The sequence below is a fragment of the Amblyomma maculatum genome, chromosome 2 (genome assembly GCF_055883805.1).
Source record: "Amblyomma maculatum isolate TAMU_Amacu chromosome 2, ASM5588380v1, whole genome shotgun sequence".
Lineage (NCBI taxonomy): Eukaryota > Metazoa > Arthropoda > Arachnida > Ixodida > Ixodidae > Amblyomma > Amblyomma maculatum.
Genome location: NC_139345.1, coordinates 159,951,852 through 159,973,982, shown reverse-complemented (window position 1 = coordinate 159,973,982; position 22,131 = coordinate 159,951,852). Strand labels below are relative to the sequence as shown.

The window sequence follows — 22,131 nt, the reverse complement described above, 5'->3', positions numbered from 1 at the left end:
GAGTATTTGATTGCTGTAAAACGGGATGTATTGTCGATTGTTGGGTACTGGAGTGGAGAAATATGGGAGAAGCCTTCGCCCTGCAGTGGGTATAATCAGGCTGATGATGATGATGTTGTTGGAGGCGTCGGACGGTTATAGCGAGGTGGGAACCTACTGTGGCAGTACCTGGCGATGTGACCTTCGACGCCGCAGCGGTAGCATATCGGCGGGGAAGGTAGAAACTGCTGTTGTGGATAAGAGCAAGGAATAGCTGGGCGCGTCGTAGGTCTGGCTGCATGCTCATACTGCTCAGGAATCCTGGTAGATCGAGTGGAAGATCTATGTGCACTTGGGGCGACGTCATGCCTTGGGGCGCCAGGCATCGGCGCATTCCGGTTGGCGAAATGTATAGGAGGATAGTCAACAGAAGCTGCAACTTCAGGAGCTTGTGCGAAAGGCTGCAGTGTAATCGCTTGTGGTGATGAAGCCGGCCGTCTAGATACCCTCTGGACAGAGACCTCAGCAGATTCGTGCAGGGGAAGTGGGTTGAGCCGCAGGAGTTCTTCCCGCACGATTTGCCGGATCGTCGACGGAAGATCTAGTTGGGCATGGTCATCAAGGCTGGCCACGGTAGCACGTTGGTCAGCCGCCCAAATTTTGGCGCAATACGACGCGTTTTGAGAGCTTGAAAAGCGTGGATGTGTTTAATAACATCGGAGACGGTTTCAAGAGTGTCTGTGGCAATTAAAAAGTTGTACACGTCAGCCGCGATGCCCTTCGAAATGTGGCCGACTCTGTCTTCTTCGGGTAAGTTGGAATTCACACATTTGCACAATCTGAGGATCTCTTCTGTATAAGTGGTACTAGTTTCATCCGGAAATTGAGCTCTTTGAGTAAGGTCTGCTCAGTGTCACCGGTTAATAATTAGAAGGGATTATTAACAATGCGCCCTTAACGGTGCACACACTCCCAGACACCCTTAGAGTGAGTGGGGGTAGCTGTTCCGGTCGCAAAGGAGATGCCCTCGACCTGAGTGGCAAGCTCAGACGGAATTCAACTACCTTGTAGTGACAGAAGGAGGTAGTCGTTTGGTGCCCAGCGGTCGCCGGTTCAAGCCAGAGTAAGGGTTGGAGCCAGAAGTAACAAACAAAACAAACTTTATACACAGCAAGAGACGATACAGAGGAATGCACAAACCCTAGAATTGCACAGACGAGAGGTTCACAGAAAACCAAACGCTAAACATGCAACTAAGGAGGTCTTCAATAACACAGATGAAACAATAGAGTCACATAAACAAACGCCAAATCGTTCACCGGGCACTGTTGCAGTCCGACGCCTCGAGAGTCACGATGTGGTCGTCATGCAAGACGAGCGCCGCTCCCTCGCAAGTCCGTGGGCTTGCCAGCAGCGGCTGATTCCCGGGAGTCCAGTCGAAGCACTGGCGAACACGCCGCAACCACTGACTGACTGACAACTCAAGCGGCGCGGTCTCTTTAAATAGGGCGCGCCGCGTCTGTCTGTTAACACGCGCCAAACCTAGCGCGCGCACAGACACTGTGCTTCGCTGGTTAGAGCGCTCTCTCTTCCTCCCGTCGAGCAGCGCGTCGTCATTGGCTATGTTCCGTAGAATGTTCTCGAAAGGTCTGGCACATTCCAGTCCGATGAACCACCGTCATCCCTGGGCAATGGGAAAGAGGGTGACGGGAACGCGTACAAAGCACGGTGTAAGAATACGCGCTCTCTCGTGCGGGGAAGGAGGCTTTTCTCTCCATGCGGCGCTGCACGGGCCTCGCGCTGCGCCGGCTTGATAAAAATGTGCGCCGATTTTATTACACTCAGCCCGACTTTTGCTCGATACAGAGTCACCAAAACGCTGTTTTATCTCGGTGGCAAAACGTTCCCAAGTTGTCAAATTGTCCTTGTTATTCTCGAACCAGGTCATAGCCGTGTGAGTTAGAAAGAAAACGAAATTTGTGAGCATGGTGATAGGGTCCCACCGGTTGTACCGACTAACTCGTTCATAATGAAGTAGCCACTTCTCAACGTCCTCACCTTCTTCTCCAGCAAACGGTCCTGGTTCCCGGTAAGGCTGGCAGGGAGTAGAGCTGGAGGGGCAGGCCTGTCACCAGCCTGGCTTGCAGTGTCGCGGCTGGCATGGTTAGATTCGGTGTGGTCCATGATGGTTGGAAACGGTGGCAGTCCAGCAAGGCGGGGACTACGTCGAAACTCAAGTTGGTCTTGCTGCGCCGTACTTAGGGATCGAACGGAGCACCTTCCGCCAAGTTGTTACGGTGAAATAGAAAAGGGGTGTTTATTTACAGTGATATGACAGTGGGATAAGGTGAAGCCTACTAGCCCCAGGCACCAAAGCTTTTTCCTATTCTTCTCCCAAACCAGCACAATATCCTTCCTCGTCGTCAGAGGCGTGACAATATATTACTGACATGTTTCTCCAAACGCCGCTAAAGGAACAGTCAGTAATTTCATATTGTGTTGGTGATGCCTATTTCCTACTTAAGCGTACTCTTTCTGTAGCCCGACAACTCGTAGAAGCCATTTCTATCGTACTGTAAAAATGTCTTGCAACTAGCGCTCCCCTTTATTTTAGCTTTAGTGCATGCGGACTATTCGAGCTGCCTAAGATAACACTATGCCGACTGCATCTTTTTGATGCTTTCCTTGAAGAAGCTTGCAGTCTTGCAGCAGGCATGCTACCACGTATCGCAGCCATGAGTTCCGCAATGCGAATGCTTCGTGAAAGAGTCCGGGGCAGCGGGAGTGGATAGCCAAAACGCTCATCTGGAGTCGCAGATCTGAAGAAAACAGTCATTGAGCATTAATTGTTGGCACGGCAGTCTGTAAATTTATTGCTCATTCCTTTGCACACTACTCTCCTTCTAGCTGCTAGAGCATTCTGCACAGAGAAAGATATTTGTTACTACACCATCTAGCTGATTTCGTAATCTCTGACATGTAAGCAATGTATACGCGTCCTAATGCTTTTTCATTTGTGTGATATGCGTAATTTGCACTGCATCATGTATGCAGTACCTGTCTGCACATGCAGCTAAATATAAAAGGTATCGGAACTTCGAGTTCAATAAGTTATGGAGCAACACTCATGAAAATGCGATATATACATTGAGTTAAAATGTGCTTGTGTGCAGGCTGCCGTGTTTTGCAGTGAGAGTACTCGAGTGAAATCTTGTGGGTAAAAAACGCAAGTGTTCGTACTGAATATACTTGGCAATATATTTTTAGTGCTGTTCAGTAATAGTGATGGTCATGGTGGTGCACCCACAAATGACAGCTTTTGCTTATCTCCCCCGTCTGTCGTGAATTTCTGGCCCGCCTTGTGAATGATATGTGACATATTTTGTTTTTGAGGGGTTCGTAATGCGGTCCCAGATCATCAAGGCATTATGTGGTGACGGCGACCTGGTGCTGATGTTTCAGACGCAGAATCACCGCTGGGTCCATAGTGCCAAGCCAGGTTGACACTGGCGTTTTCTTTTGCTGGTTAGGTTCCAGGTGTGTCCCGTACGCGGCGACTTTGCATGGACTCCCGCTGCGTCAATAAAATACAAATCGCCGGTGTCGCTTGTGATTGGGTCTGCGGTCTGTTGTGTTGCCTGGCGCTCACCTTGCGGCTGAGTGACCGTGGTTTCGCTATATGATTTACGTGGCGCAGTTTCAGATGACGCTAGGAATGACGACAGAGGTGACCTACAGTCGCCCACAGGTTTGGGTGCATCCTCTAGGAAAGGGTAGGCGCACCGTAATTTCTGGCGGTACTAGGTAGCTACAAAACGCTTCTCGATACAGTTGATCGGAAGAAATAAATACGTAGACGTTTAAAATGTTTTTTCACCAGACCCAACCCTCAATCACATAGACTTGATGCAACGCTAGCTTGCCCATAATTCAAACATCCTTTAGCCAAGTGAAAGGAGAAAAAGAATACATACCTCAATTTTTGACCAGTAAAGTATGCATAATGGGGTAAGTGCCGCTACCTGCCGATCTGAAATTGGAGCACCCAGTAGCGTGTTTGAGCGTCGATGAATTCGCTGAAAAAACAACTCAAAACTTATTTATTCACCTACTGAAATTTGTTATTGCCTCGCACAGTTAGTAGGAAACCAATTGGAAAGAAAATTTTCAGCATTGAGTCGGCAGTGAGACCGTGTGCGTTGGTTTATTTAAAATGCCCTTAATAGGTTATTCTCTCATTTGTTAACAGTGGTCATTATTGTCTTCCTCCATAGCCTAGAACGCATGACCAGGTGAGTTCAATTTTCTTCATATAGATCGTATATTGCGTGTAGTGCCATTGTAACAATAGTTACAAAAGTTACCTTCAACATTGTGATATTGGACATTCGCAGGACGTTCAGTGACAACTTAACACAAATACAGGCACGACCGCCTCTACCATCCTGATCTTTCCTGTGTGACCAGTAGCTACTCACACCAAAGCCGCTGCCATATTGAAGTCCCTAACAGTATTTCTGTAAAAACTTTGGAAAAGGTCATTCGAATTGGAAAGCTCTTCCTACTACATGATCTTGTTTCTCACACGAGTACAACAGGTGTTTATAATCTTCACTCACAGGGTTCTATATAGCATGGTTATCCCCATCTAGCAGGCAGCAGCTGGATGCTTTTTGCATGGTTTCGACTTACACCTAAAATTTTGCCGCGTATTTTTTGAGCAAAAGGCTTCTTGTCACACTTGTAAAGAAACGCAGAACGCACTCTGTGCCCAGTATCTGCGCTAACCACATTTCGTCATCGATGAACAATATATGCTTGATAAAACCTATAACGATGAGTTCGTGGTTTAATTTGGAGTTCAGCAGTCAGTAGCCAATCACACCACAGCTTAGCGGATGCGCATGTTAATGCTCAATGTGACGCCGGCTCCTGTTCAAGGCGGCTCAGCGTTACATTAAACGCTAGGACCAACGCCCCATGAGTATGGCAGAAGGCAGCATAGATGTAATCGGCACACGACACCTGGTTCACCAGTCATCGTAAAAGCTGCTGCGTCCTCTGGCATGAAACAGCGCCCATGATGTCAATTGAAACGGTTCTTATCTGGTGGAATAAAGTTGTTGTCAATGAATGCATGAATGAATGAATGAATGAATGAATGAATGAATGAATGAATGAATGAATGAATGAATGAATGAATGAATGAATGAATCAATCAATCAATCAATCAATCAATCAATCAATCAATCAATCAATCAATCAATCATCTGTCAGTGAGCCAGTCAGTCAATCAGTGACACAGGACGGTGCTACGGAACGTAGAGACAAGCTGTGAATGCTTCTTGCGGTAAGACTGGTTGATCTTCCACTTGTTACTGCCTGCGCCATCCATTCACAGCCTCTTCTATTGCGAGAATAGCTTCTACACCTGGGCCCATCTGGTCGTGGATAGCAGCTGTGGCTTGCAATTTACTGCTTCTGAAGAGGGAGCAGTTTACACTCCGCTTTGGCCACATGCTTTGTCTTTTTTTGGCTTCGAGCAGTCTAAATCCGAGTGACACATACAACTGTCAATACATTTGCCTGTTCGGGAAATCGGCCGTAGATATAAATCAGAAAGTAACCTGCACATTCAGTGGACCCTGCTAGCAAAGGCTCCATAAGAGCAATCGTACCTGCTCACATTTCCGTCCATGTGTCGAGGTGAATCATGCGCAGCTGCGCGAACATCCGCATAGTCACAGTATTCCTAGAAACGCACTTACCTTTCAGATCCGCATTTTTTTCCCATGTGACAGACTCTCTACACCTTTTGCCCACGCAGCTGTTCTTTCCAGTTGCAAAAGAAAGTTCTTTACTGGCAGTAATATGTGCTTTGAGTCAAATGAAGATCCGCATGCCGTGCATGCGGATCTACTGAGCATGCTTTTTTGCTAACCTCCTTGCTTTATCTAGCATCCACCTCCGAATAATAGTTCTGCGTCACATGTAAAAAATTAGTTATGGTTTAACTGTGGTTAACTCTAATTAAATTGCGATAGTAACGGCGGAAGCTTCTTTTGCCTCCTACATTATTCCCTATCCCGTTCTATCAGTGTAAGGGGCTACATTATTGGGAAAACTTAAACTCTTCTTTTAAGTTACCAGCCTTCTTTTTCTTCTTCCTCCTCCTCCTCCTCCTCCTCCTCCTCCTCCTCCTCCTCCTCCTCCTCCTCCTCCTCCTCCTCCTCCTCCTCCTCCTCCTCCTCCTCCTCCTCCTCCTTTTCCTCCTCCTCCTCCTCCTCCTCCTCCTCAGCTGTTGAAGGTCAAGCGTAGCGTCCGCTGGGGATACGCGATGGCTCGAAACATGGCACAATACTGCGCCAGGTTTTATTGCTATCGCAATAAAAGTTAAACGAATCGATACACGACCTACAACAAAACATTCGACTATAAGCATTGTGCACCGCTTCAGGCAACAGCCTAGCGGTTGTCTTCGGATGTCTTTTCGGGATTCAAGCTGCCGCCACTGGTGCGTCGCTGCGAGTATCATCGACTGTTCGGCGGCAATTCTCGCCCCCTTTTTTTTTGTTCGTGGGGATTTCTTCTAGGGCGGCCTCAAGTGTAAATTTAATTTAGGGTGAATCTTTGTGTAAAAGCGAAAACATTGATGATTCTGCAGCCATCTAGGAAAAACTAATACATTGCATAATGAATGATAATGCATAAAAATGCATAAGGCCGTTTCTCATAGCCTGAGTCGCTTCGGGACGTTAAACATCACAAACCAAACCAACTTCCTACGAACAAAGGCTAAATGACCAGATGCAATGTTCAGCCTCGATTTATTGTGTGTATGCTGCATTGGCTCTTTAATTAATTCAAGAAATTTTCGTCGTTTTCGCTTTGTTTGCTGTTAACAATCTCTTGGCTTTACGAGCTCATTTTATATATGCGTGTAGAAACGCCCTCGACCAATATATGAGACATTCTGCGCCCCCCCCCCCCCCGCCTCTACATTGAGGCAGCACCTCTCTCTTTAGGTATGTCGCTTCATCGGCCGTATTCACAAGACCAGATGTTAACGCGATGTTGCAAGGGTCCCGTGTCGCGCAAAGTGCGGTGTCGGTTTTGAAAGTTGTTGAGTTTAAAGCCGTTTATTGGATATGAAGGCTCATGGACATAGATGGGGTTAATCGGGATTAGGCAGATTCTTCAGTGCTTGCAGAGGTCGTCCCTCAAATCAAATTGCTCTTAGCAGGCCACTAAGCGAACCATACTTGGCAAATAAAGAAAAATATCGATGGAACAATCAAATTTAACAACTGGTTTATTCACGCTGAATTTAAGGATGTTGCGTAATGAAAGGAACACACCTGAGGGGAAATGAACACTGAGTCGTCTTTCAAGGGGGGTAGAAGTCAAACCCACAATTTCCGTGTAGCTCGAGAGACACGCTGCTCATTGGTGACGACGGTTCGCTGGTTCAAACTGAATAAAAGTAGGCCTACAGAATGCTCGATGCGAACAGGTTCTGACCACAAAACCCATGTTCTGATATTAAATATGATGCTTTATTTAGCACCTACATATTTGAACCATGCATTGTTGTAATTTTTTCACTTCGTTTACACTTGTGTCGTTTTAAGCAACTTTGTTTATTGTGTAGCAAAACAAGGAACCAGTACAACTTCGTTAAGAGGGAGTAAAAGCTCGTAAAAACGCCTGCTCATCATTGGGGCTCCCCGTTCGTTGTGACCGCTTCCCTTTTCTCTCCGGTCCGAGGGGTCCGCGGTCCTCACATCCCTGTCTTGGCCCCTCTCTCGCGGCATCCCGCAGAGGGTCGCCCGGGGAGGAGCTGTCGCCAGCCATAAATAACTTAAAGGCACCAGGTTTCTGTTAGGCGAAACACTTTTACACACAAGGGGAATACACATGTCAAGCGTACAAAAAAAAGAAAAAGGAGAGAAAAACGTAATTTTCAACACTGCTCCCTCGAATAAGCTGGCTCATTCTACGTTTCGAACAACTTTAAGGTGTACAGTAGCTGAACAGAGCATCGTGTCTTCTTCCATTGCGACATCATGGCCTCACAAGAGCGAACGTTTTCGTCGCGTCCAACATTTATGGCAGCGATGATCCCGCTCTTTCAGAGCATTCGCGGTTGGTTCTTTTCGGCCGGAACAACATCCCCTACTCAAGGATTCGCGGAATTGATTCGCTTAGAGGCGCACGCAGAGCGCAGCTGCCCCAAGTATTCTTTCTGCCATGCCTGCCAAAGGAAATGCAACAGCTGGTCTCTTTTTTTCCAGAACGCACGCAGCGAAGCCGCGGGCGTTTCGATGGCTCATGGTGGTGACGATGACGGTAGAAATCCTATTGGGCATTCGACGCTCACCACGTGACTAGCTTGACAAAAAAAAAAAAGAGGCCCATGTTGCGACTATCACACTGACAGCTCACCATCTCTCTTATTACATTCATATTTTGTACTGGTAAAGCTTTCAAACATTCCCTTGTATCGCTCGTTCCTGCTTCAAGTTTTGACGCGTTGCTCTGATGGTAGTCGAGCGGTTGTTCTTGAAGCTTATCGATGCGTGCTTTGCAGATGATTAGCTGGGCAACACAAACGACCAAAGTTTGAAACAGCTATATGCGTCAATTCAGCATGCAAAAATAGCGCATTGAAAAGCAGCACGGTAACAAAACCGCACGCGACAAAACAGCATACCGGATATAACGTCGCAGAAACAAAACATCATCATCATCATCAGCCTGATTATACCCACTGCAGGGCGAAGGCCTCTCCCATATTTCTCCACTTAACCCGGTTCTGTGCTAGCTGCATCCACTTGACCCCTGCGAACTTCTTAATCTCATCCGCCCACCTAACTTTCTGCCGCCCCCTGCTACGCTTTCCTTCCCTTGGAATCCAGTTTGTTACCCTCTGCGACCATCGGTTATCCTCTCTTCGTATTACACGTCCTGCCCATGTCCATTTCTTCTTCTTAATTTCTACTAGAATGTCGGTAACTTGAGTTATTTCTCGACCCACTCTGCACGGCTTCTATCTCTTAATGTTACCCCTACCATTTTTCGTTCCATAGCCCTCTGGGTTGTCAACTTAAGTAGAACTCTCTTGGTTAGCCTCCACGTTTCAGCCACATAGTTGAGTACAGGCAAGATGCAACTGTTGTATACTTTCCTCTTGGGGGATACCGGTAAAAGCTGCTAGTCATAATCTGCGAGTGCTTGCCAAATGCGCTCCATCCCAATCGTATTCTTCTTGTTATTTCCTTTTCGTGGTCCGGATCTGCGGTTACTACCTGTCCTAAGCAGACATATTCGCCTACTACTTCCAGTATTTCGCTACCTAATGTAAACTGCTGTTCCTTCCCGAGGCTGTTGAACATTGCCTTAGTCTTGTTTATATTGAATTTCAAGCCTACCTTTCTACTTTTCCTGTCTAGGTCATCAATCATTATTTGCAGTTCATCCCCCGAGTTGCTTAGCAAGGCAATGTTATCAGCAAATCGCAGATTACTGAGGTATTCTGCATCTACCCTTATCCCTAACTGCTCTCATTCCAATTCTCTGAATACTTCCTCTAAGCAAGCTGTGAATAGTACTGGGGAGATCGTGTCTCCTTGCCTAACCTCTTTCTTTATGGGGATTTTTTTTAGTTTCTTTATGGCGAACTATGGTTGCTGTGCGGCCACTATATATATCTTCCAGCACTTTCACGTACGGCTTGTCTACCCCCTGACTTCGCAATGCCTGCATCACCGCCGAGGTTTCAACTGAATCAAATGCTTTTTCGTAATCAATGAATGCTATGTATAAGGGCTGGTTATATTCCGAGCATTTTTCTATCGCCTTATTGGATGGTATGAATATGATCGATTACCGTTTCCGAAACCCTGCTTGATCCTTTGCTTGATTGCAGTCTAAGGTTGTCCTGATTCTATTAGCGATTGCCTTAGTAAATACCTTATACGTAACAGACAGTAAGCTGATTGGCCTGTAATTTTTAAGCTCCTTAGTGTCCCCTTTCTTGTGAATGAGGAGGATGAGAACAAAACAGTACGGTGATAAACAACACTGGGAAGAAAGATGAGGATGTTATAAGTAGCGCAGCCCAGCACGGTACAGCATGGCAGAAGCTAGAATAGCAGCTTGGACATGTTGGTTATGCATCTTGAGGTAACAGCGCGGAACGTGGAGGGGAGCACTAGATTAGAAGACGACACAACAAGTGCTGTGTGTCGTCTTCTAATCTTGTGCTCCCGTCCACGTTCCGCGCTGTTACCTCAAGATGGCAGAAGCGCTGAATTATCATACTCGTGACCACGAAGGTTAAAGACAACGCATACAGCAGCGGAGTTTGGAGTTAAACATTCTTGTTTCTGTTGCTTAAATAAAGAATACGGTTATGATTTGATACTTGAATAAATGCAAAGCTTGTTGAGTGGGAGGCGACAAGGTGAACGTTTTTGTTTGCTGCACAATAAAAAAAACGGGGTAGTCACTAAACATTTGAATAGAATTGAAAGATGCGCGAGTTGGAGGCTTTTCGAGACGCGACTACGGCATAGTGCTCTAATTAAAGGGTCAGCAATGCTGATACATTCGCGTTGGCCTTGATTTAAAAAAGGTCTTGGAACAATACATGAGTTTACCAGCATTTATCGATCAAAGACGCTAAACCATGGATGGTTTCCCCCAGCTACGTTTTTGTAGATAACCCCTTTCTAATTCTACATTGATTTCGGTTAAGCGGTTTATTATCTTCTATGAAATTCACGATGGTGCTCGAATATGATATGCCCTAAAATTTTAGATGCTGTAGAAGTCATAGAAATTGGGCGGTAGTTTGTCGAAATGCTATTGTCCCCAGATTTATGTATGAAAATTAATTTCGCAATTATCCACTGCGTAGGAAGATCGGCAGTATCCAATGATTTATTGTTATCAGAAGCAGGTATTTGGACAACCGTTCTACATGTCTTCTAAAACATTATATTGAAATAGTATTGCGGCAACTAAATTCTTCTCATCGATATGAAATCTCTGAACAACGAACGGTACCAGTACAAGGTATGTGAAGAAGACGGACCCCTCGTTAGACGCTGACGAAGAAAACCCATTCTGTCGTATTGCTATCGCGCAGAGTCTGCCTGGAGTAGATCGCGCCACTGCTCGACCACCTGCCCGACCTCGATGTCCTAAATAAACCTCCTTCTACATTTGGTGGAGGTGCGGTTTGATATCCTCGCCTCATCCTGAACTGTCGCACTCGCATGCTACCGGCAGCGCGTATGGTCGAAGACGGACACCCATCGGCCGCCCCGATGACCCCGCCGGTCCTCTGCTCCGGCTCCATACGCCAGCGACACTCCTTCGTAATTGGGACCATAGCCGAAGATACATGTATCTTCGATACTATCTTTAGACATATTTTGTGTATCGGCATTAGGAATCGTGTGCTGAAAATGAAAGAATCGGAGCATCGATATCGAAAATACATTTTTAAAGTAGCGTGTATTTTAACGATACTCGAGACTAAAGAAAACTTCAAACATTGAAACCGCTGCGAGAGTTGGGTTGACCGCGCTCACTCAGACGGCAGTACAGGCCCTGAGACAGCTCGGCTTGTGGTAACACGTGAGTTCCCTACAAATCTTCCGGCCTCTCACGTCAACCCCATTTCAAGATTTCCTTGCCTTGAAACTGAAGGCGGCCATTGTAAGGAGGCACTCACGAGGTGCTGTACTTTTGAGCACCGAGTGCGTGCCCCGAAGCTGCTAAGCCGTTAACAGACACACAGAAAGATATGAACAAAGCGGAAACGCTAGGTGAAAGTAGGCATCACACACACATCTGTACCCCTATCCGCGCTTCCCACCCGTTCCAAGCCTTAGTTCTCCAGAGATGCTATAAACCTCGAGTTTACTAACTACCATCCGGATGCTTGAGTCAACGCGGCTATGGTTTACTGTTCAGTTCAGTCGTTTAGTCGTGTCCGACTCTTCGTGACTCTATGAATCATATCACGCCACGCTTTGCGGTCTCTCACTATCTTCCTAACATCGCATAACTTCATCTGCAGCGCCTCGAGGATGCCATCTAACCATCGCGTTCGCAGCCTACCCCTTCTCCGGCGACTCTCAACCTTTCCCAACATCAAATCTTTCTCCAGCGAATCCTCTCTTCTCATCAGATGGCCAAAGTAGCTGAGCTTTTACTTTAGAATTTGACCCTCCAATGAGCAGTCAGGGTTTATGGTCGACAATATCGACTGATTTGATACTCTTACATACTGATAAAAAACATCTTCAATCAATACAGCACTGCAATGTGCTCGTGTGCGTATGTAGAGAGGCTTTTCTCATTTGTGTTGCTTTTATTACGCCCACATCGGGCTTTTTTCAGACTAAATACCGGTCAGCCATTTTCTGTTTCTTGTTATCATTCTAACTTCTAACAATCTGCAGAGCTTATACAGTTTGTTATCGCGCTGATGGCAGTATAACTGATCAGTTCTCCAAACGCACGCAGGTTGCACCGTTTAGCACAAATGAATTTATCGGATAAGTAAAGTGTAGTATGAAACGAAAAGTACCAGAATAAACAGAAGAAAAAATTCACGTGTATTTGTATGCATAGCCACTGCTCACAGGTCGGTTTGCATGAACAGCATTAGTTTGAAGAAATATTTCGCTAGGAGGCTAGTGGAAGCAATAGCTTCATTGCAACTGTGGCCTAAATTTATTGTGATGTTCTGACAAGGACAGTTGCCCAAATAGAGGAGCTGCAATAACACCGTGCTGGCGTATTCGATCGTTTAATCCCTTTAAAAAAAACTACGCTATAGAAATACTGTAAAGGTTCCAGTAGCACGGTTAAGTTCCCTGATGTCGCTAATCGTATTACCACCTTTATTATTTTGAGATTTCAGTGATGTATAAAGTATCGACGATACAGCATCGAGTACCTGCACCGAAACTCGATTTCAATTCTGTATCTTGTATCGGCATCGAAAATACAATTTTTCACGGTATCGAATATCGTATCGAAGATATTTTTTTGAAGTATCTTGCCCATCCCTGCCGACTACACTGACTAGGATAACTGGCTTCCTTCATACGAGCGAGTGCGTTCATACAAGTGGGACGAAGCCACTAGGTGAACAAACGTTATCTTTTATTTGACCGGAGTTGCGATCCTTTGGTATCGCAACTCCGGTCACGTGATCAAAATTGGTTGTATCAGGCACATACGTAAAAATGGCACTACAGGATCAGAAAAAAAAAATTCAGGTCGTTGTATTTTTATACATATTCTATGCTGAGGCATGCAAAAGTAAAGAAAAATAAAGAGCCTCTGCAGTAGTAATGTGACATTAGGCAAGGTTACACACTACGAGGTGTGGGCACGTTAGCAGTGGATTTTAATAAAACAAAAAATACAGCACTACACGTCGCCAGACGTTCCTTTTGAAAACATCGTCGTTGCTGAAGATACTGACCTTCCTGCGTGCTCTTTCGTTATTGTGCCCACCCCTTGTGCTTTTGCCCGCCATACCGATGTACGTTTCATATAGTTGCCCGTCTTTCTAAGCCACAAACGTCTTCCCCTTCCTTACGCCGTACTTTATATATCAGCTGGCCTCACCGGGCTATGGATTTCTCTTCTCCATTACATTCTCACTAGTGACGTAACAACCGCTTCGCAGCCCGCTGACTTGGCTGCCCTCGCACTGCCTGTTTTTTCGATGGACCAGACCTCCGCTCAATCGATGCCAGTCTTTCCGGGCCTCAACGCCTTGAACTTCTCGCACTGCTTGATCAGTTCTGTTCTTCATTCGACTCTTGCCAGTCCCCTTTGACCCTCATTAAGTGTCACCCAACGCTCTGACACCGGCGTCCATGTACCTCTGCTTCAGCGTCCTCAACATGTGTCTAACCCCGAGCGCCGGCATTGATGCCCAGATTCTCACTATGCTTCAGAATGGCGTGATTAGGACTTCTATTAGGCAGTGGTTCTACCGTGTTGTACTGGTGAGGATGAAAGACGGTTCTATTCGTTTCTGCATCGACCACCGTCGCCGTTCTATAAATAAAACCACGGGGAAAGACTTCTACCATTCCGCGTATCGATGATGCATGGACTGCTTACAAGGAGTTGAACTCTTCGCTAGATTTACGATTCTGCTTAATAGCCGAATCGTAAATCGTTAGCAGGAGAACATAGCTGCGGAAGATCGCCCTAAAATCGCATATGTCACCGATGAAGACCTCTGAATATAATTGTCATACCTTTCAGTCTCTTTAATGCACCTGCTACGTTGGAGCCTTTATTTGTTACGATTCTGCGTGGCCATAGAAGAAGACGTGCCTCAGTTACTTCATTAAAATTTCAGGTTGGGCTAGTCGGTAGTGGCCTCATGGCAATATCGTGGCCTTCTTGACAGTAGTCTTCTGTTTGGCATCGCATCGCTGACCTGAAACGCTCGACCGATTTTTGGAGTGGAACATTATGTCATCAAAAAAGACAGTTGCAAATGGCGTTTGTTGTCATCAGCTTTGAGGATACGTCGGCTCTCAGACAAGACGGACGAACTAAGCAATGAAATTTCGACGTCAGCGCGGTGCCACATGTGCTCGTTCCTTTTTTTGCGTACGTAAGTGCATTACTTTCTTTTCGTCCATGAATTGTCACCTGTAGCCTTTGTAAGCGCTTGGGAAACCAAAATGAATGCTTTCCAGCGCGCACATTACAAATATACAGCAGAAGGGACGGCGGGGAGCAGCGACGTGTAATGCTCTTGCCTAATGCAGCATGCGAAGTCACGCGAAGCAGTATGCCAGCGTTGAGGGACGGGATTGGCGTTGGGGACGTGAAGATGTGCAACTGGCAAGGAATGTACACATGCTGTATGCGCCCCTCAGGTGGAATGAGACGGAAGTAAAAAGGTGGAACAAGAGCGTCACGTAGGAAAAATAGCCTGGATGGATGAGCGAAATTGGTCTATGACAAAAAATAGCAACAGTTGTAGTCGCTACGATAAAAGGTTCTACTACACAGCACTGTAGCCCCTGCGGGATGAGTAACGTAGTCAAGTTTAGTTACGACTTCCGTCTAGGAATTTTAACCCAGGGATGTACGAGCGTTGACTGTTTAGTGGGAAGACGCATAGCCGGCTAAATGTTACAAAATATTGCGAAATAACACTGAGGATAGGCGTTGTGATGGGGCAGGGCGTTTTTTGTTATAGCCAAGGCCAGCTGGCTATGGAACATGCAGATATAAAAGCTGGCAGGGAAGTGCTTTTTAGTCACCTAGATCCTGCAGTCCTTCATCTCTCTCGCATCGTCGCACAATTGCGCTCGTTCAAAATGAAGGTTCTGCTTGTGTTCGCACTGATCATCGCTGAGGCCTTCGCCGCCAAAGGTGTCAACGAGCTGTGCGGTAAGCTCACATTTGCAATTGATTTCAACGGTTGCTACAATTCAATCCTGCTCTTAGATTTGCTCTTGCTGGCCTTGTGCTTGCCGATGAAACACTGAACCAATTTTTAGGTGCACAGTGGAATCGACCCGACATTTATGAGCAACTGCTCCGGGAGAATTTATGAATTTCTTTGCTCTGGCGGCGCATCCCATTTTCGCCTTTGTTCTTCGCGACATTAATATTTAAGAAATGTTTATCAAATAGCTAGTTCCTTAGCCTTCCAGCGTCTGAAATACCGTGAATGCAGTTCATTCCATCGGGATAGCCATTTCCCCCAAATTGGAACCTCACCTGACCTCTTCGGGAAACAACTACTATGTCGAGTGATAAACATAGTAGTTCATATGGATTTTATACAGTACAAAAACTGACCAGTAAGTAATAAAATAAGTTCTGAAACCTATAAGGGAATTCTGTGTGCGCACGAAGACCAGCTACTGCTATAGAAGAGAGAATTTGTATGCAATCGAATGGTGTTTACCTGGTTTGGCCGCTCATGATAAAAACCAGACCCGTCTGCGACGAGATTGCGGAGTAAAAGACGCCAATGCCATGTTTTCCGTACAAGGCAGCTGTGGCGCCATCTGCCGTCACTGGAAAAAAGCGCCATGGTTCAAAACGGTTCACGTTTTCGTAATGATGCCAAAATATGCCACTGCTGTCATTCGCCGAAAAATTAGCGTTCGCATCGTTTGCTCCTTCAGTCTCGTCCCCGATGGTTCTGCTTTCTCATCATGCGGGGTCAAACCATGCAAGCACAGCTGTAAGAATTGCTACGCTACAAAATGAACAACAACGCGGAAGTATTGTGCTCACTTTCAGTGCAAATAATCTTCCGGTTGGGGCAGGAGAGTTTTTAAAAATGATTCCGATAAAGTTGCAGAACACTGCGTAATTTATGCTTGCATTAAGCAGTTTGAAGCTCGTAAACTTACTTAGGTATCCAGGGACGTAATGTGCCGGTACATCATATCAGAAATAGTGGTACATCATATCAGAAATTTCACACAAATGTGAAATGCTGACACCTTTTCATTTATGTGCAAAGAATAATACTATTTGCGAACAGCATTCAACAGGCCCTTCGAACAAGGTCACGACGGCATTACATCTAGGCAGTTAGGAACAGTTAGTAAAATGACATCATTTTTGTGCCTCCGAACAGTTAACGGGTAAAATAGGTTCACGAAATAAATCACCCTTTTCCTGCATCCATGTAATGTGAATACTGGAGACGCCCATATGCATTGGAACATTAGAAAATACTGTTCAAACCTGCTTCTTTCCTCGGTTATTTCAGGGACACAGACACTGTTTTAAGAGAGCACGTGGGTGACTTGCATTTTTATATAGTCATTCTTCTTACAAGGCAAGCATCTATTTGCAATGACGCGGGATCGAATCCCGGTCTCGGCGGCCGCTTTTTGATAGGGGCGAAAAGTAAGGCACCCGTGTGCTGTGCGATGTCAGTGAGCGTTAAAGAACCCCAGGTGGACGAAATGTCCTAAATCCTCCACTACGGCGTCTCTCACTGCCTGAGTCGCTTTGGAACGTTAAGCCCCACATACCAAACCAAACCTATTTGCGCGGATGTTGACAAAATATTTCTGGTTATCTTTAGACAGCTTATCGACCGGCCTTAACGTGTTTATGCTTTTACCAATTTATACACCGACTCCTCAGACATTTCACAGACCCTCAGACGTCTTTAATCCTTCTTAAGGTCTGCAAGCTAGATTTGAGCCTAAAGCTGATTTAGTACAAGTCATTTTGTGTCATGTTCGCTGAGCGTTTCACACACACACACACACACACACACACACACACACACACACACACACACACACACACACACACACACACACACACACACACACACACACACACACACACACACACACACACACACACACACACACACACACACACACACACACACACACACACACACACACACACACACACACACACACACACACACACACACACACACACACACACACACACACACACACACACACACACACACACACACACACACACACACACACACACACACACACACACACACACACACACACACACACACACACACACACACACACACACACACACACACACACACACACACACACACACACACACACACACACACACACACACACACACACACACACACACACACACACACACACACACACACACACACACACACACACACACACACACACACACACACACACACACACACACACACACACACACACACACACACACACACACACACACACACACACACACACACACACACACACACACACACACACACACACACACACACACACACACACACACACACACACACACACACACACACACACACACACACACACACACACACACACACACACACACACGCGCGCGCGCGCACACGCACGCACACACACACACACACACACACACACACACACACACACACACACACACACACACACACACACACACACACACACACACACACACACACACACACACACACACACACACACACACACACACACACACACACACACACACACACACACGCCGCTCTGAATCGCAGGAGTAAATAGGTCATAGCTGCAAAAAATTTACTACAGTAGAGTGATGACATAATACGATATCATGAAGCAGAAATATACATCATTATTTTATGCTTTCCAGCCTTGAGTGACGACCAGATTTCGGCACTGGTTAACTGCATGGGAGACCACGTCAGTTCCGAGGTACGGTTCGTAATCAGTCGACTTTTTTTTTTGTACCAGCGCATTCAAATATGTCTAACATTTATAAATGATTATTTTCTATGCAGATTAAAGCAGAGGTGAAGGATTTTATCAACGAGCACGGTGACAACATTGTTGAAGGTATTAGGAATCTCTGCGAGGACAACGTCGACTTGGTAAGTAAACTATTTGGTTTCTTATGAACATGGCTCCCTTGGTTGGTTAACTCTTCTCAAAGTCGGAGGTCTCACGAAACACTGTACATGTTGCTTTTGATGTGATTACGGGAGTCTGTACAAATATTACGTTTACACAGGTAGTTAGGAAATATATCGAAATACTATGACTTAGCACGAGAGGAGTCTCTAGTGACAGAATGAGTTCACGGCATCGAGCAGAGGAAATGTTTGTCGATGGGATGAGGTCTTGAGGCGAACGCGCTGGGCTGAAATGTGCCTGTAGGTGTACAGAAGCGCAACTTTTAACATGGATGCTCGGCACTGGACTTCCAGAGACCGACGACAAGGCCTTGATTCTCTAAGATGAGTTGAGGGCACATAATGAAGTAACGATTAGGAAAAAGCTGTGGTGAATATTTCTTTCGCCGCTAGGCGCCCGGAATCTTCTGTGAACCACACCGGCGGCGCCAGATTTTGGCCAGCGAGCAAGAGCCGTAACTATTTAAACGTTTTAGAACTAAAACCATTCTATAAGTGCTCTGGTGATGATAATTTCTTTCTTTTTTACAGGATGAGACGATCAATAGACTTGCCAGTGTAAGTACATTTTGAACTAAGTTTTTGTTTTTTGCGCGCGTTCACAGTGCTGCGCTTGAGCAGTAGCCGAATTTGCTTGCGGTCTACCTTCCGTTCCGCGCGTCAAAAATAACTTTACATACAATTGCGCCATGTACAAGCCTCTTCAATGGCGGATATATCGACAAAAATGTGAAAATGGTGGGAGGGGGGGGGGGGGAGCATTGTTAACCCACAATTTGCAGCTTACACAACACGACCACGTAAACACACGTTTGGAAATTCTTCTAACAGAGCCCGTTAGTCGAGTCTTCCTTGCTAAGTATACCGGTCTGAATCAGCGAAAGTGGAGCATACGCTCCATGAACGTTTACTTAAAAATGAGTGGTTTCTTCAGAGAAGCTCTTGGAATTTTCATGTCAGATCGTTCGATGTTTTTAAAGCTGCAGTGATGTTGGCATGCTTTGGGGAAACGTGCATTAAAATATGCGGGAGTGCACCGAGGCTGGAACTCATCGTAGGGTATAATTATGCACGAACAGCCGTTTTATTCATGAAATTATTTGTGCTACTTTTCTGCTTCATTGCAGCAAATAATTGCACCAAGCACTCATTTATTCTTAGTGAGAAATGAGTGCAATGAAAACAGCAACGCAAAGTAATAGAAAATATGATGAAACACGTATCCCCTCGGAAGCTTAATGCGTTTGCTTAAAGCGCAAAACGCACTTGCTCGGCGGCAGATTTTTGCTGCGCGAAACTTCTGAATAGCGGGTTGATTATTTTGTCAAGGATGCGCTCCAAAGCTTCAAAAACAAGAAATTTTGCTCACGATATAACAATGATTACAGTAGAGCGTAACACCGGTTAAGTGATACCGGCATCAATAACTCTTTGTTCCTGTCCGCTGTACAGATGCAAAAAAAAAAAAAAAAAGAACGTCGCTGTTGATCACTGTCCTTCACGTAGATTACTATTTCCGAAACCTGGATGAGGTATGAGGAACGGCATTGTGCAGTCTCGAGAAATTGCTGCCACTTGCCTTCATTAAACTGCACTGACATCGCACAAGTCGACGCGAGCGCCTTCCGTTCATTCTTTTAAGTCAGAACACCACAGCATGGACTGAATTAGCGGACCTCTCCTATAATGAAAGGTAAATGCGGGCGGCCTATGCACACGTGACGATGGAGTTTAAAATGAAAAGTCGCACATTATTAGACTTCCTGTTTTAAAGACTCGTAAAAACTTGGAGCCTATCTGCCGAAATATGTTTGTAAAACTCATACATCCATTTTATTTCTACTTTCAGGCTGATCAAGCGGGGGCTATCTACAAGGCCTACGCGGAGTGCAAGCAAAGTTAAATTGGTCGTCAATGACAGGCGACGGGCATAACGCTCCATCCTTGGCCCAGCAATTACTTTCGCAAACATGATGGAATAAAAGCATCAGTTACAGCGGTCTGAGATTTCCTTCAGAAATACCTGTGACCAGTGCCAAAGCTGTGTAGGGCTGGCCGCCGTACACAGGAACGCAGATTAGAACAAGTTTAGGTTAAAGACTGACCTTACCGCCCAGTGATGCCACCTGCTGTTTGTGCAGCAGCCCAAGAGCATCACGAGAAGTGAGTGTTGAAGCCGAGGGACAGTTCATTTGTGCATAAACCGTTAGTCTAAATAGCAGGCTGAATACGAAATTCCCAACAACGATACCGACTTAAGCAAGGCTGTTCCTCAATTGTCCCGTTCACAAAAAAAAAAAGTTGTTTTTTGTCGACAGAGTACTCATGTCAAAACCACAACACATCGTGGGAGAATAAACACCTCATATACAGTGAAACTTCACTTGAACGTACTTCAAGATACCTTAGTAAAAAGTTTGCTAAAGTGAAACTTGACTCAACTCAAATGAGTTTGTGACAGCTTGTTGCTATTAGATAAAAATATCGGGTGATCCAATTGTATATCTACTCAACTATTTGTAACCCTGCTCGCGTTCTGCTAACTAGCACCTTGGAAAGAATGCTGTACTCTTCTGCTGCACATTTACGCTTAAGACAGCTGTGAACTCAGTTATTGTGTCTAAGCATTCGTACGATTTTAGAGCGCGTCCGAATGCCTAGTAGGACAGAAGCTGTATCTTTAAAAGCAGCCAGCAATGGCTTCAGCTGACTACGAACTTACTTAGGTAGCCAATCCAGTTCAAAGCTAATTGACCACTTTTCGTCATGCGTTAATGTAGCGCGGTCGGCGAGGCACTCAACGTAAAAAAGCGGGGTAAAAAGGGCGGGTTGTACTTGTTGATGTGCTCAATGTGATTTAGGAAACATGGAATGGCGCCCTGGGATCTGTTCGTACAACTGAAATGTGCACTTACTGAATTTAGTTAAACTGAAGGGTGTTTGAATTGGGTTCAGTGGCCGTACAGTGGGGGTTTAAAAAAGTTCGTACAACTGAATACTGGTAGTGGTACTTTACTGTATTCGAATAGGTCGAACGAATTTTGTGAGGATCTAACTGCACCCAGAAATGGCAAAGAGGTTAAAAATTAGGTTATTTTATACATACATACAATAATTGAGCGCCAGTGTGGTTTGAATCCGGTGAGTGTGCATACCAGACGTCAAACCAGCGCATAGGCTCCAGTACCTTGTTGGTAGCAGGCACGTTAGAAGGGTATCTCGTGGAAACGTGGCGGTGCGTAGAAGAAAAGAAAACAAAAAAATAATTACAATGAAAGCGCAATAACACCCCCCCACCCTTCCTAGTAAAACGGTAACCATCGCTATCGCATTCAGTATGAGAAAACGAAAAACGGCTCCCAAGTTTTTCATCTCATGAGACAATAGTCCTATGTCAGGACTCAATACATACCTCTTACAATGACATTTTACGCTATGAACTGTCTTCATGAACTTTTTGAAGCGTCCCAAAAAGGAAAACCTCACAACTGTAACGTGATAGCGTTGTGCATAAAATACTGTTTTCTCGGCATGCCACCGATGTGGGCGTTCGGAGCGGAAAATGATAGGTATGACAGGTGGCAATTCGCAGTCACATGAAGTAATGAGAGCACAGGATACCACAAAGCTTGAAGGGGCTGCCAACTCGGGTTGCTCATCTGTGGCGGGAGAGG

General features: G+C 45.6%; 1 long non-coding RNA gene across 1 annotated transcript; it reads left to right on the top strand.

The window, feature by feature from the left end:
- The first annotated feature begins 15,264 nt into the window (after positions 1–15,264).
- LOC146200293 (uncharacterized) lies at positions 15,265–20,360 on the top strand. Its single transcript, XR_014704673.1, has 4 exons — positions 15,265–15,432; positions 18,178–18,239; positions 18,326–18,415; positions 20,307–20,360. It is a non-coding gene; the product is annotated as an uncharacterized LOC146200293 (long non-coding RNA).
- Positions 20,361–22,131: the final 1,771 nt, after the last annotated feature.